Consider the following 14,306-nt stretch of genomic DNA (forward strand, 5'->3'; position numbering starts at 1 on the left):
CAAGGTCTTGACGTCGCTTCGCTCCCGACAGACACTAAACCTCAAGCTGCTGCCAGAAAGACTAGTGCTGGGCGTGGTGGCACCTGCCAGTAACCTGAGCACTTGGAGGTAGTGGCAGGTGGATCTCCGTGAGTCCGAGGCCAATCTGTCGAGGACAGTCAGCGCTACAGAGAAAGACCCTGTCTCAAAAATCAAATAAGCAAACAAACAAACATGAAGGAGGACGCTGGTATGCGGGGACAAGGTAAGAAAGGCAAAGCTGGCACGGAGGTCTCTAAGTTCACGTGGCAGTGTTGAGTGTGGGTATCACGCCTGTTCAGAGACAGAGGGATGCTGAAGGCTTTGATTCTGACACCCTTAGAAACCCTCAGCAAACTTGCATCTACGAAAATCATTCACTACACGTGAAGACACCACAGTCACATAGCACCCTGTGGAGTCCGTGGATTTGCCACACAGCAGGTGTAGTGCTTCCAGAGACTACCACAGCTCTGCTGTGCAGAAAGAAGGGACCACTCCTGTGTGTCCCCTGGGCACCGAGAGTCCAGAGCAAAGCCCTTCCACCCTAGTGGTTGGTCACAAAATGAGTGACACGTGACACAGGTTGGCAGGCTTTTTTGTGCTAATTTCTTTCTCAAATAAATATGTGTTGTTAGAGTATTTTCCGTTCTTGGAACGTCCTTCTCGTGATAAGCTAAATGTAAAATAGTGAATAAAGTCTTTATTAGAAAAATCAAAAGCATTGCTTTTATAATGAACTTTGAGAAGCTTGTGTGCGACTAACATTCCTTCAGTCGAGGGGAAATAGAAGCTAGCTATCTGCTCCACCTTTTGACGTTTTAACAGAGTGTTAGAAAGTCTTGACACCCAGGAAATGAACACTTGTCAGAGCTCTTGCTGGGCTGCTGGTCGCGCCCCTTAGTGGCCAAACAGGGAAATGACTGTCTCATTCCCTGGGATCTCAACCTGGGACTATGCGGGCAGAGGGAGCCTGAATCAAACTTTGATCTTTTTGTAGTCTTTATATGACTTAGTGTCGAGTTTCAGCTTTCTTGTCTGACTGAAGATAGTTAAGATAGTTGATTCTGGGGCGCTCATATAGTTCCCACATCCTCAGGAGAGGCGGGGTCTGGCTGAGGACTCAAGACGTGCCCATTGTCCTCAGTACTACATTTTCTCTGCGGAAATCAGGTAAGTCTGCATGCTGGAGAGCAACGGCATAGCAAGAGGAACTGTGCAAAGATGGAAAATGAGCTGACTTCCTAGTCTCTGTTCTTGTAAAGAGATCACCCTAGGAGTCTCTGGGTGCAAATTACTGATGGAAAACGGATCTAAAATGGTCACAGAGAGGCCCTTGGGCATCAAAGGACACGAATACCAGAAAGCTTACTACATATATTCTCTGTCCCCAGATCACCAGCTTGCATCCTGGGTGCCGATTTTAAGAACATTTTCAGAGCTGGAGAGAAAGCTCTTCAGTTAAGAGCACTGCTGTTATTGCAGACCACAGTGTGGTTCCTGGCACCTCCAGCTCCAACTGCAGAGGATCCAGCATCGTCCTTTGGCCTCCACAGGCACCACACACCTGTATAGACACATATACACACACACACACACACACACATGCACACACACATGTGCACAACGTGTGCACACACATGCACACACACACACGCACACATGCACACATACATAAAACTTTATAAAGTGGATTTTTAAGGCTTCCAGTGTTTTAATCTTGCTTCAGACATATGTCTCCAAATGTCTTGGCCAGATAACAGTTATTTACTGACCACCAGTCTCATGTCTATGCCACTGCCCAGCGTCGACACTGTCCGTCTTGCCCCTGCAGTGCCCACTCCACACCTCTACTTTCTACTCTGTGGGGTTTCCCAGGCCTTCACAGCCTCCCTCACCTACATGGCTTACCCCACTTCTAGCCTACACAGCCTGTCTTGGGCCCACCTCACGGTAGCACGATCCTGTTAAACATGATGCTGTCTCTCTAAGGCCTTTTATGTTTCCTAGAGTGGCTGCATTTATTTAATGAACCATGACTTCTCAGGTCAAACTTAGCAGGGGGAATCTAAAAAAAAAGAAAAAGAGAGGAAGATGAGGTGGCATGGTCATTCATTGTGAATACTATAAACAGTGCCTTCCAACCTCAGGCTCACTGAAGATCTGCTAGTGAATTCAGCCTCAATTATATACCGGATGTCAAGAGTTGGCTGGATCCTGACTCTGAACATACCAAAATGAGACACATCAACCACACAGAATCAGCAAGGGTTCAGATTGTGCCTCAGAAGGGGATGGAAATGAGTACAGAACCTGGGAGCCTAGCTAGAACACACACACACACACACACATCACAGAAGTAGACGGCGTAAGGATCCTTTCCAGCTGGTCCTTTGGGAAGTAGATGCTGTGAGAGTTTGGGAGGTGAGTTGGGGTGGAGGAGTCAGTAGTGGAAGAAAGAGAAGCGGACTGTGGTCCTATCAAAGCCTTGGGCAAACCAGTGTGGGTGCTGGAGAGCAGTGTGTGCTGGGGGTTTTCTAGTCAGCCCGGAAGCGATGGCCGTCTCCCTGTTTCTGGTGTGGAGCTAAAGATTGGAAAGCACCTGTGATACACTACTCTCAATCGGATAGGTCCCTCTTGAAGGGGGCAGCAGCATGGCTGCCTCAGACGGAGGCTTCTAGAGTGCAAAAGTGTCTAAATCAAGACTTGAAAAGCAAATTCCCAGGCAAGGAGGCAGGATGGCAGTGCACTGGTTGCCTCTCTTGTTGCCACAACACCCGGCAAGGCACCATAAGGAAGGAAGGGTTTTGGGGGCTTTGGGTTGAGGGTAGAGTCTGCCATAGCAGAGAAGTCACAATGGCAGAGCACCAGGTGGCTGGTCACATTGTACCTGCAGCCAAGAGACAGGGAGATGAACTCTGCTTCCTTCTCATTTAGTCCAGGACCCAGCTGACAGAATGATGACACCAGATTCACCTAAAACCATCCTCACGGACACACCCAAAGGGTTGGATCCTTGGTGATTCTAAATACAGCCAAAATGGCAAAATTAACCCTCACAGTTCCACTGTCACCTGGACACTGAAGCACATCATCTAGGACACCACATCCGGTCCTGGCTTTAAAGTCTCGCTTTCATCTCGTAATGCAAAGGCATTGTCAGTCTCCATACTCCTCCACGGACCCAACACTCTTTAAATGTCTAACGTCTGCTCCGAGACTCAAATCAAACTGTTCATTGGAGTCCCAGTAAAATAGAAGGCAAGTCACATGGTTTCTTTATTCAATGGCACAGAACAAACAGCCCCATCCCCAAAGGAGGGATGGTAGGAGACAGTAAGTGAAGACCAAAATCCAGCTGGGTGGGCAGACACCAAACGTCACAGCCCCATGTCTGGCTTCTGGACCTCATGATGGAAGTATCCTACTCCAATGGGCATAGGCGGTCTTGGCTTTCAGTTCTACCTGCAGCACATGAACTCTCTCTTAGGCTGGCTCTACATCTTGACTTGTTCCTCAGATGTCCCACAGTCCTGACATTGATGGCATCCTGGGACTTTCGCCACCTAGCTCCACAAGATGGCCTCTCGTGGCTTCCTCACACACTGCCTGGCTCCAGCAGCTTTCTGAGCTCTGCTGCGTGTCTCCATGACCCCTTCACTCTTTCATACTTCATGCCGGACACCGGGGCAATGTGCATGGTAAGTCAAACTTCCAAATCTCCTTTTTATTCCATCAGAAGGGGAAAGTATCACCCACATTCAGAGTCTTTCCCTCTCGATCAAATATCTCTGAAAACATTCAGACACACTCTACAGGTAGGTTTCCATGGTGATAGTGAAGACCATTACAGGTGTATAATGGGAAACAGTTGATGTAGAAGCTTGGAGGATGCAGGTGAGTGGGGGCGGGGCCAGAAAGAGGCTGAGCTAGATAAACAATAAAGCAAAGGCACAGGGATGGGAGTGGAAAGGCAGAGAGGCAGAGCCTTGCAGGTCATGGGCCTTGACAAAGAGTTTGCATTTGATCATCTTGGTCTGAAGATGCATTTAGGGATATTTGGGACATTGTTTGTGACCTCTGTGTGAAGGATAGGTTGGGAGGTGAGGACAGTGTGCGTCCGAGTGCTGGAAGCGGATAGCCCTATTAGCAGATTGTAGGGCATCAAAGAATGTCCTGAGGAAAGGAAGCTTCCTAAGAATGTCTGCCTCTTCATGGGTGGAGAGTAGATTGGTCAGGGATTCCTGTTGGACATGAAGTAGAGGCAGCAGAGCCCTGCACCTCAGCAAGGCTGGACAATGTCAGCTTTTATTCCCTTGGGAGAAATTGAAACCCATCACCAACAAGAGTTCCTCCTCCATTTTTCTTTCGCCTATTATTTTGAAGCAAGGCCCAGATGCCACATCATTTTATGCCCCTATCTCAAGATATATCCTTTAAAACTGAGAATATACTTTTAAAAGTATAGTCATGGTGCCTTGAAGAGATGGAAGAGTGGGGGTGGTAGAAGAGGGGTTGTCAGATCTGGGACCAGCGACAAAGAACCACAGGATGGGAGAAGCAGCTGCCTCAGGGTAGGAGAAGCGGCTTTGCGACTTGACCTCCTCAAACCATGAGGCAAACTAAGCCTTTCTTTCCTTAAGTGGCTTTGTTAGGGATTTTTGTCACAGCTGCATGTATAGTGATTACTAATTAGTAAGCCATGTAAACAGCCAATACAAACTGTATGTGGCCCACACCAGTGTATACACATTGCAGTATTTGAAGGCTGTCGTATGGTGGAGCCTGTCTACCCATTCCTGGTCACTTCAGAAAGAAATCTGAAGGCCCAGCCCAGAACAGAGAAACTCATTTGGCAGCACCCTAAAGAGCATCTTTCTGTAGAGCATTCCATGCAGAAGAGAGAGGGCCCTCTGTCTTGGATGGTGTTCTCAGGTTACTCTGGGGACTTCTTGCTCAGAATGTCTGAGTGGTCACCAGCCTGCAGACTCAAGGGAAGGCCCTGTTTACCTCTAAGTCTCCACATCTGAAGTCCTGTGGGGGTTTAAGTAAGAATGGCCCCCATAGACTCATATATTTGAACGCTTAGTCACCAGGAAGTAGAACTGTCTGAAGGGATTAGAAGGATTAGGAGGTGTGGCCTTGTTGGAGGTAATGTATCACACCAGGCCCAGTCTCTCTCTCTCTCTCTCTCTCTCTCTCTCTCTCTCTCTCTCTCTCTTTCTCTCCCTCCCTCCCTCCCTCTCTCCTGCCTGTGAAACTGGATGTAGCTCTCAGCTACTTCTCTAGCACCCTATTCTGTTTGCTTTCATGTTGACATGATCCTCCCATGATGGCCATGGACTAACTCTCTAAAACTATAAGCAAGCCCCTAATTAAATGATTTCCTTTATAGGAGTTCTTTTGGTCATGGTGTCTTTTTACAGCAATAGAATAATACTTAAACAAGTCCTATTCCTAGGAAAGTAAGTCAAAGTCTGATCCAATTATGGCTGTGACCTTGGCCTCATTGTCTTTATGTCGTTCTCATCATTAGCCCTTCCTTACCCAGAGCCCTACGTCTTGCACAGAAACACAGAACACTAGTGATGGAGGAGGGTCATTGGTCTATGTGTTACTCTCATTGGTTAATTAATAAAGAAAACTGCTTGGCCTGACATGTCAGAGTATAGGTAGGTGGGGAAGACAGAACAGAATGCTGGGAGGAAGAAGGCAGTGAGGCAGACACAATGGCTCTCCTCTCCGAGATGGACTCAGGTTGAGATCCTTCCCGGTAAGCCATGATCTCATGGTGATATACAGATTATTAGAAATAAGTTAATTAATATGTGAGAATTAGCTAATAAGGAACTGAAGACAATGGGCCAGGCAGTGTTTAAAATAATACAGTTTCCATGTAATTATTTCGGGTAAAGCTAGCTGGGAGCCGGGCCGCAGCCTGCCACTCACACCACTACATGCTAGGGATTTATAGCCAATTAGGATCACAGTGAAATAAAGGCAATAAACATGAACAAGCTGCCTCCGGTCCAAAGTTCTCCCACACTTTCATTCACTTACTCCTCACTGCAAACCCAGGGTAGTGGACTGAGCAGAAACCTCTATTCCTGTTCCACAGAGAAGGGGGTTCCAAGAGAGCCAGAGCCTGTCAGCAGCACTCAGATTTTGGAAGGACAAGCTTGCAGCTCCTTGCTTTCTGCAAGTGAGGTCAGGAGTGGAACTAGGAGAGGTGGTATATGTCCATCATCACAGCATATAGAGATGTCCCTATGTCTAACAGCTCCAGCCCTTAAAACAGAAGGAGAACATACAATGATCTCCTTCCTCTGGGCAAATTGGGAAGGAGTCTGTAGATGTCTCCTAGTGAATGAATGATATTTTAGTCCCACATCTTTGTGCTGTGGGTATCAAAGCCTACAACACAGAGGGTAGAAGAGAGAGAAAGAAGTTGGGCTCTCTCTTCCATGACCCTTCTCCAGGGAACATTCTAGGATCCCTCCCACTCACACAAAGTTTAAGGCACAGTGAGAGCCTAGGGGGCTTGTCAAGGGGCAATGAGATGAATCTAAGATCTAGGGAGGAAAGGCCTAAGCTTGTTCTCAATTGAGTCACCTCCAGTGAAGTGGTCTTCTAAGCACACTTCTTCATTGATAAGTTGAGATGAAGACCTCTGTCCTATCTGCTTTTTGGGATCCTGGTGAAGGTCAGATTGACCCACCAGAGTGAAGATGCCTCCTGAACTCTGTGTGGGATTGGAACACGCTGCTGCTGATGGTGGTGGTGATGATAATGATGGTGATGGTGATGATGGTATTGATGATGGTGATGATGATGGTGGTGATGATGGATGGTGATGATGGTGATGATGATGGTGGTGATGATGGTAGTGATGATGGATGGTGATGATGGTGATGATGATGGTGGTGATGATGGTGATGGTGATGATGATGATGGTGATGATGGTGCTGAGTATGGTGATGATGATGCTGTTGGGGATGGTGATGATGGCAATGATGATGGTGATAATGGTGGTGATAATATGATGATGATGGTGATGATGGTGGTGGTGGTCATGATGGTGGTGATGATGGTGTTGAGGATGGTGATGATGATGGTGGTCATGATGGTAGTGATGATGGTGGTAGTGGTCATGATGATGATGATGATGATGGTGGTGGTGGTGGTGGTGGTGATGAAGTGATCAGGGGACTGGACTTGATATGTTCAGTTTTTTTACCTATTCAGGCACCAGAGCTTTGCATGTGTTATTTCTTTGAATCCATTCAAAGTAAGTGCTGTTAGACACCCCTCCCTTATCCGGCTAAGATAACTAACCATGGCCATCATTAAGGTGTTAGTAAGTAGCATAGCCAAAACAGAGTTTTGTTGTTGCTGTTAGTATATTTAATGTTTTTCATTTTATTGAAAATATTATTTTCTCACATAATATATCCTTACAGCTATATAAGAAATGACCCCACTCCTCCAGCTACATGAAACGCAGCCCTTCTGCTACACCAACTCCAGTGTCGTCTGTGTGACATGGTATATATCATTATGCCGGGTAGGAGATACGTATCCTATGGGACTAGGCTCCCTGAAGGTCAATAGCAGACAGCCCAGTATTAGCCGCCCTTGGGGCATAGACAGGTTTCTCCATTAGCTGGCTATGCGGGATATGGGCTTTGTAAATCTCTTTTATAATAATGATATTCTTCATATCTACAAGACAAGGATTATCTCTTCAGGAACAGCTCTGGGATAGGGAAGCACAGTATGGGAATGTATAAGACTACAGCAGAACCTTTGTCATACATGGGGGTGTATGATAAGCAAGGGAATAGATGGGTTAATGTTGATGGACAAAGAGTTTTATATTATACCTTGAACTTCATGGATAGGTTTGCTAGATCCCAACCCCCATGGTGTCTGCTGCATTAGTAGGTGCTAAAAAGTATATTTCAGCAGGTGCAGAGAACTGATTAGACATATTTGGTCATTAGATAAAATGAAGAAAGGGTTAGAAAGAGGAAGGGTCATGATAGCGATAATGAGACAGAAATTTTACATTCATAAAATGAAACTACTTGTCTGAGGTTTACGTTCCCAAGGACAAGATTTCCTCTTCTAAGGATGCTTTATGTCTAACACCTGACATAACATATTATGTCCCTGAAAATATGCTTTTCTTATAATATTGCTGATGTGACTAAAAGAAGCTTCCATACTGGCCAACCAATGATACATGACCTTCTGATTTGTTCTTTGTTTATAAAAACATAAATTCAGTAAAATCGCAGCAGATTCCAACCACTCTCTTGTGTGTTGTGTCTGTCTGTCATTCACCGAACTTGTGCCTTCTTGTGTACCAAGACCCTGCTTCTCCCACAGTCTGAGTGGCTCCCCTGAGCAGGTCCATGGCACCCTTCCTACTGCCCACAGCAACAAGCATGTTCAAAGGAGCCAGAGCAATCAGCTAATCATTTCACAAGAGTTACACAGTTTAGGAGGGGCAAGAGACCGGGGCTTTACAGAATTCAGGTCAGAGGCCATGGCTACTAAAGTGGGTGCTTGGTACAAATGGAATCTCCTTAGCCATCATAACCCAAGGTCCCTGGGCTACTTAGTCTCTGGTTCTTGGCCACCCAAGCAATGTCTGGCATGGGTTCCCTCTTGTGGAGTGGACCTTAAGTCAAATCAGACATTGGTTGGTTACCTGCACAAGCTTTGTGCCACCATTGCTCTGGAACACCTCACAGGCAGGGCACCATTATAGACCAAAGGATTAATGTGTGACTTGATATCTATATTTCTCTTTTGGTAACATGCAGAGTATCTTCCTGTACCAATGATACTAGCACATGGGGTGAAGGCTCTGTGTAGGCACTGGCTTGACTTCTCCATGTTCAATGAGTTGTGTAGGTGTCACCTTCAGTAATGGGGACTTACTGTCAGTTTGTGGAGAGCAACCTGTTGTCTTGGCAACAGTCTAGGTTGTTTGGAGATTCCCAGTGGAACCCCTTTTACCAACAACTCAATGAGTTGTAACCTAATTCCTAGTACTAGAAATTTCATTTGGTTATTAGAGATGGCCGGTTGGGACTCTGTCTCCCCTATTACTTGGTAATTGCATTTAGATCACCTTCATGTATGTATAAACTTTAGGTTTCTACTGTATTCCATTCTACCCCCAATTATCCCATAATTTTAGCTGTCTCTCTCCATATTCCCTCACATAATCCCCTCCCCACTTGATCCTCTACTTCCATCCCACTATCCATTCAAAACTATCTGTCCTAGTTCTCCTTCCTAACAAGATCTATCTGCACCCTCTAAGCCCTTGCTCTATACACACCTTCTGTGGATCTACAGATTACACTTAGTTGTCATTGACTTCACAGCCAATATTCATATATAAGTGAGTATATACCATATTTGTCTTTCTGGATCTGGAATACCTTATTCAGGATGATTTTTTTCCTAGTTCTATCCATTTACCTGCAATTTTTATGATGTCATTTTTAATGGCTGAGTAATACTCCACTGTGTAAATGTACTACATTTTTAAATCCATTCTTCTATGGAGAGACATCTAGATTGTTTCAAATTTCTGGCTTTTATGAATAGAACATCAATGAACATGGTTGAGCAAGTGTCCTTGTGATAGGATGGAGAATCCTTTGGGTATATGCCCAAGAGTGGTATAGCTGTGTCTTGAGGGAGATTGATTTCCTTCTTCCTGAGGAACTGCCATACTATATCCATAGTGGCTGTACAAGGTTGCACTCCCACCAGCACTGGAGGACTGTTCCCCTTACTCCACATCCTCACTAGCATGAGCTGTCGCTTGTTTTATTGATCTTAGCCATCTGATAGGTGTAAGATGAAATCTCTAAGTAGTTTTGATTTGCATTTCTGTGATGGCTAAGGATGTTGAACATTTCTTTGTTTCTCAGCCATTTGAATTTCCTCCAGGAGAATTCTCTGTTTAGATATGTACCCCCATTTTTTAAAAAATTGCATTATTTGTTTTACTGATATCTAACTTTTTGAGTTCTTTATATATTTTGGATATTAACCCTCTATCAGATGTGGAGTTGGTAAAAAGCATTTCCCATTCTGTAGACTGCTACTTTGTCCCAATGATGGTGGCCTTTGTCATGCAGAAGCTTTTCAGTTTCTTGAGGTCCCATTTATTAATTGTTGATCTTAGTGCCTGTGCTAATGGTGTTCTGTTCAGAAAGTTTTTTTCTATGCCAATGAGTTCACAGCTATTCTCCACTTTCTCTTCTATGAGGTTCAGTGTATCTGCTTTTATGTTGAGGTATTTGATTACTTTGGAGTTGATCTTTATGCGCAATGACAAATGCAGACCTGTTTGGATTCTTCTACATGCAGCTACTCAGTTTTGCCAGCACCATTTGTTGAAGATGTGTCCAGGCAGTAAGATGTCTCTGTCAATTACAGAGTTTTGGAAGTTGCTTGCAATGCAACTGTTTACCTGTTTACTTAGGTAATATTTATCCTTCTGGAGTCTTTGATGGAGTTGAAGAATAGATAGTTATTATTATAGTTTTCCTTTGTTATGATAAAAGATAAAGTAGATAACTGTTTTGTTATAAGTGTAATTTTACTATGGTAAAGCCTTCCTTTCTGTTTAAACAGAAAAGGGGAAATGGTGTGGGAAGTCCCTCTGACTATGTGTTGCTTTTATTGGTTAATGAGTAAAGAAACTGCCTTGGCCTGTTGATAGGGCAGAACTTAGGTAGGTGGGGAAAACTGGACTGAATGCTGGGAGAAGGAAAGTGGAGAGAGAGATGCCATGGATCCACCACTGGAGACAGATGTGCTGAACTTTGCTGGTAGGCCACAACCTCGTGGTGATGTACAGATTAATGGAAATGGGTTAAATTAAGATGTTAGATTAGCAAATAAGAAGCTAGAGCTAATGGGCCAAGCCCAAGCCATGATTTAATTAATACAGTTTCTGTGTGATTATTTTGGGTCTAAGCTGGGAACCAACAAGCTGCCTCGTCCAACAAAGATGCTGTATTTTTTTCTACTGTGTGTTTATGACTTCTTTATCAAGTATCAGGTGCCCATACGTGTATAGCTTTATGTTTGGATCTTCAATTCAATTCCACTGATCAATGTATCTGTTTTCATGCCAATACCATGGTGCTTTATTACTATAGCTCCGTACAACTTGAGATCGGGGATGGTGATACCCCACATAGTTCTTTTATTATTTAAGATTGTTTTGGCTATCCTGGCTTTTTTGTGCTTTCTCAGGAAACTGAAAATTTTCTTTTGAAGATCTGTGAAGAACTGTGTTGGAATTTTGATAGAGATTGCTTGCATATATAGATTGCTTTTGGTAAGATTTCCATTTTTACTATATTAATCCTACTATATGCATGGGAGATCTTTCTACCTTCTTCTGCAGAGACAACCAGGTGTGGAGGGCAAACAAACCCCACGGCTGCACCAAAGAGTATCTATCCCCCGGGTGGATCAACATGCGATCTGAACATTTTCCCTGTAGGAAGACTGACCTACACTGCAGGCTGGTGACAGGCTAGTGCAACATCAGGGACTGCTAAGGCAGGAACTTGGGACTCCCCAGATGCACTGTGTGGACCAGAGTTGGAGTGGGTATTTGCCTGGAGGACACACATCACTTTATTTAAATAGTCCTGTTGGCCCAATGACTGAAACGGCAAGGGCTCAGTAATCCAGCCTTATGTTATCTTTCTCTTATTTGGGTGAAAAGATGCCTGACATAACAGCCTACCAGGGGGAATTATTTACTTTGTGTCATAGTTTCAAAAGTTTCAGTCTTTGGCCTCCTGGGTTGTGAGTCTGTGGTGAGATGGAGCATGGTAGAAGGAACAGAGGGGAGAGATCACTGAGCTCATGGCTGACAGGAAACAGAAAATGGCGAGAGCTGCATTCCTGGGCTCTCTTTTTGTCCCATCCAGGTCCCTCGCTTAGGGATTGCCGCCACCTGTATTCAGAGATAATTAACCTCTCTGGAGATACCTTCACAGACACACCTGTGTGCTTTCCCAATCTCCCCAGTACAGTCATGGTGATATTTAAACATAACCATCACAGGGGCCATTGGTTTATATCCTAACTTACTCCTAAGAATGCTGGACATCCCATGACAGCAGTTTCTGTCTGCTGGTGACCAGGGGAGTGTCACAGAAGCATGTACACATCTCAGGCAGGCTGTAGACCTGTACCCTTAGAGACAGCCCTGAACCACTCTAAAGAAAGAATGTTGTGTGTTCCTAGACCAGGTTCTAAGATGCACAGCACAACACAGGGGTTTGGGCCTGTGTCATTTAATGAGGGAGATTTCTCAGGTGAAGTCTAGAGGGAGAGAGGCTGGAGAGCCAGTTAGAGAAAAGAAACAGGATGGGTAAGAATGTATTCTTGGGGAGTGTTTCCTGAACCCCGTGCCTAGGTGGAGGACCTCGGACCATAAGGACCACCATGGCATTTCCCCTGCCCTTGAGTAGAAGCCACATCTGTATTGAAGAGCCTGGGGGCTGGAACTGTGGAAGATGGAGTGTGGCAGTCAGCGAGCTCTCCTAGTCCCCTTCCACACTGTCCCCCTGGGTCTGACCACATCCTCATTACTTCTACAGAAAACTCTGGGAATGTATGCTAGGCCTGAACTTTGCCTCCACCAGAACTCTCGGAATGTATGCTAGGTCTGAACTTTGCCTCTACCAGAATGGGATGGGGCACATCCTAATCTTGCACAAGAGATTTTCCTGTCTTGCTGTAGCCCTGATATCTCTGGAAGCAGAATTTTTAAACTCACCGATTCATGGTGTTTTTGTGTTCTGTGGCTATGAGAGAGTTCATGCAATTTCACAGTGGACCATGTCACATTCAGGGTAACTTGACTAAAACTTGTCGGGTCATGGTCACTCATATTTAGCTCGGAACGATCCTTTACAGCAAGTTGTTAATGCCAATATTCCAGTACCAGACCAGGAAGGCTGACTGGTGGGTTTCTACTTTTCTTAGTTAGTTGCTGTCAGCCAGAGCGGGGGGCTTCCTAGGCCTGGGCTCCTGCTAGCCAGGGGTGATGTTTTGGGAAATGAGAGCTCTCCAAGAGGGGAACTCATGTCTGGTGAGCGCTTCCTGCAGCCAGTGAGAAGTCTGCCATCCCACCTACTTACCAACTCACAACCTATTGCCACAGTGGCACGGCTCTCTGTAGAAGACCAAAATGAAGCACAATTCATTTCTCCCAGCAACAGCAGTGTCTAGGGCATCAGATTCCTATACCAGTTCCCAAGCTCTGACTCCCAGAGTCTCTCTTAATGAGCAGTGGGCCAAGAAATCTCAGCAGCAGAAACCCATCTATTATAACAGGTACCAAACATCCTTGCCCTTAGCTCCCAGGAAAGACTCCAGCCCTATCTTTGAGGCTGTTCTCTCTGTACTAATCTTCAAAAGGATAATCTGGAACACCAGGAAAAGTGGGCACTACCTCCAAACATGCAACATGTGTGTGTCCACAGCCACCACATGGGTTCGCTGTTATAACAAGTTATATTTCAAAACGTTGAAATTGAACCCCAGGGCAACTTGCTTAAGCTCCCACCTTGAAAAACCAGGAGTCAAGCCTTGTTTAAGGTCTTAAGGAAAGAATCAATTCCCTCTTCATATGGGGGTGAGGGAAGAGATTTTTAAACAAAATGTCATAGTGGCTGTGATCCACCTGAGTCTCTTAAAGGGCAAGTAGATGGTTGACAGCCTTGGAGTTTGGGATTGGATGGGTGGTGACTTAGGGTCACTAGTTCTGTGGCAAAAATGACTTGACCAACGCCGCTAGGGGAAGAAATGGTTTTTGGCTTACGCTGCCACATCACGGTTCATCATTAAAGGAAGTCAGGACAGGACTCGAGCGGGGCAGACTGGAGGGAAGAGTTGATTCACTAAGTGCTCTCAATCGCGATTCTCAGGTACCGATGCTGCTGTGCCTGGTCAGTGTTGCGCCCCCCCTTCCCCCGTGTCCTTGAGAGCCGCTCATCCCCCTTCTGTGTTTACTGCTGTTTCCATCCCTCTCTCAGGCCCCCTAACCTGTGTGACTTGTAGATGGGATCTCCTGACAGGTATGGGAGGCTTGGGATCAGACGCAGACTTCTCCTGATTCCTAGGAGAATCACCTCAGGTAAGAGTTACGCGTTGGACTCCTTATATTCCATCATTTCTATGATGGGGAACAGGTAAGTTAAAGCTTTCTGGTGAGTCAATCAATTGCC

Source organism: Myodes glareolus, chromosome 4 (genome assembly GCF_982192425.1).
Source record: "Myodes glareolus chromosome 4, mMyoGla1.1, whole genome shotgun sequence".
Lineage (NCBI taxonomy): Eukaryota > Metazoa > Chordata > Mammalia > Rodentia > Cricetidae > Myodes > Myodes glareolus.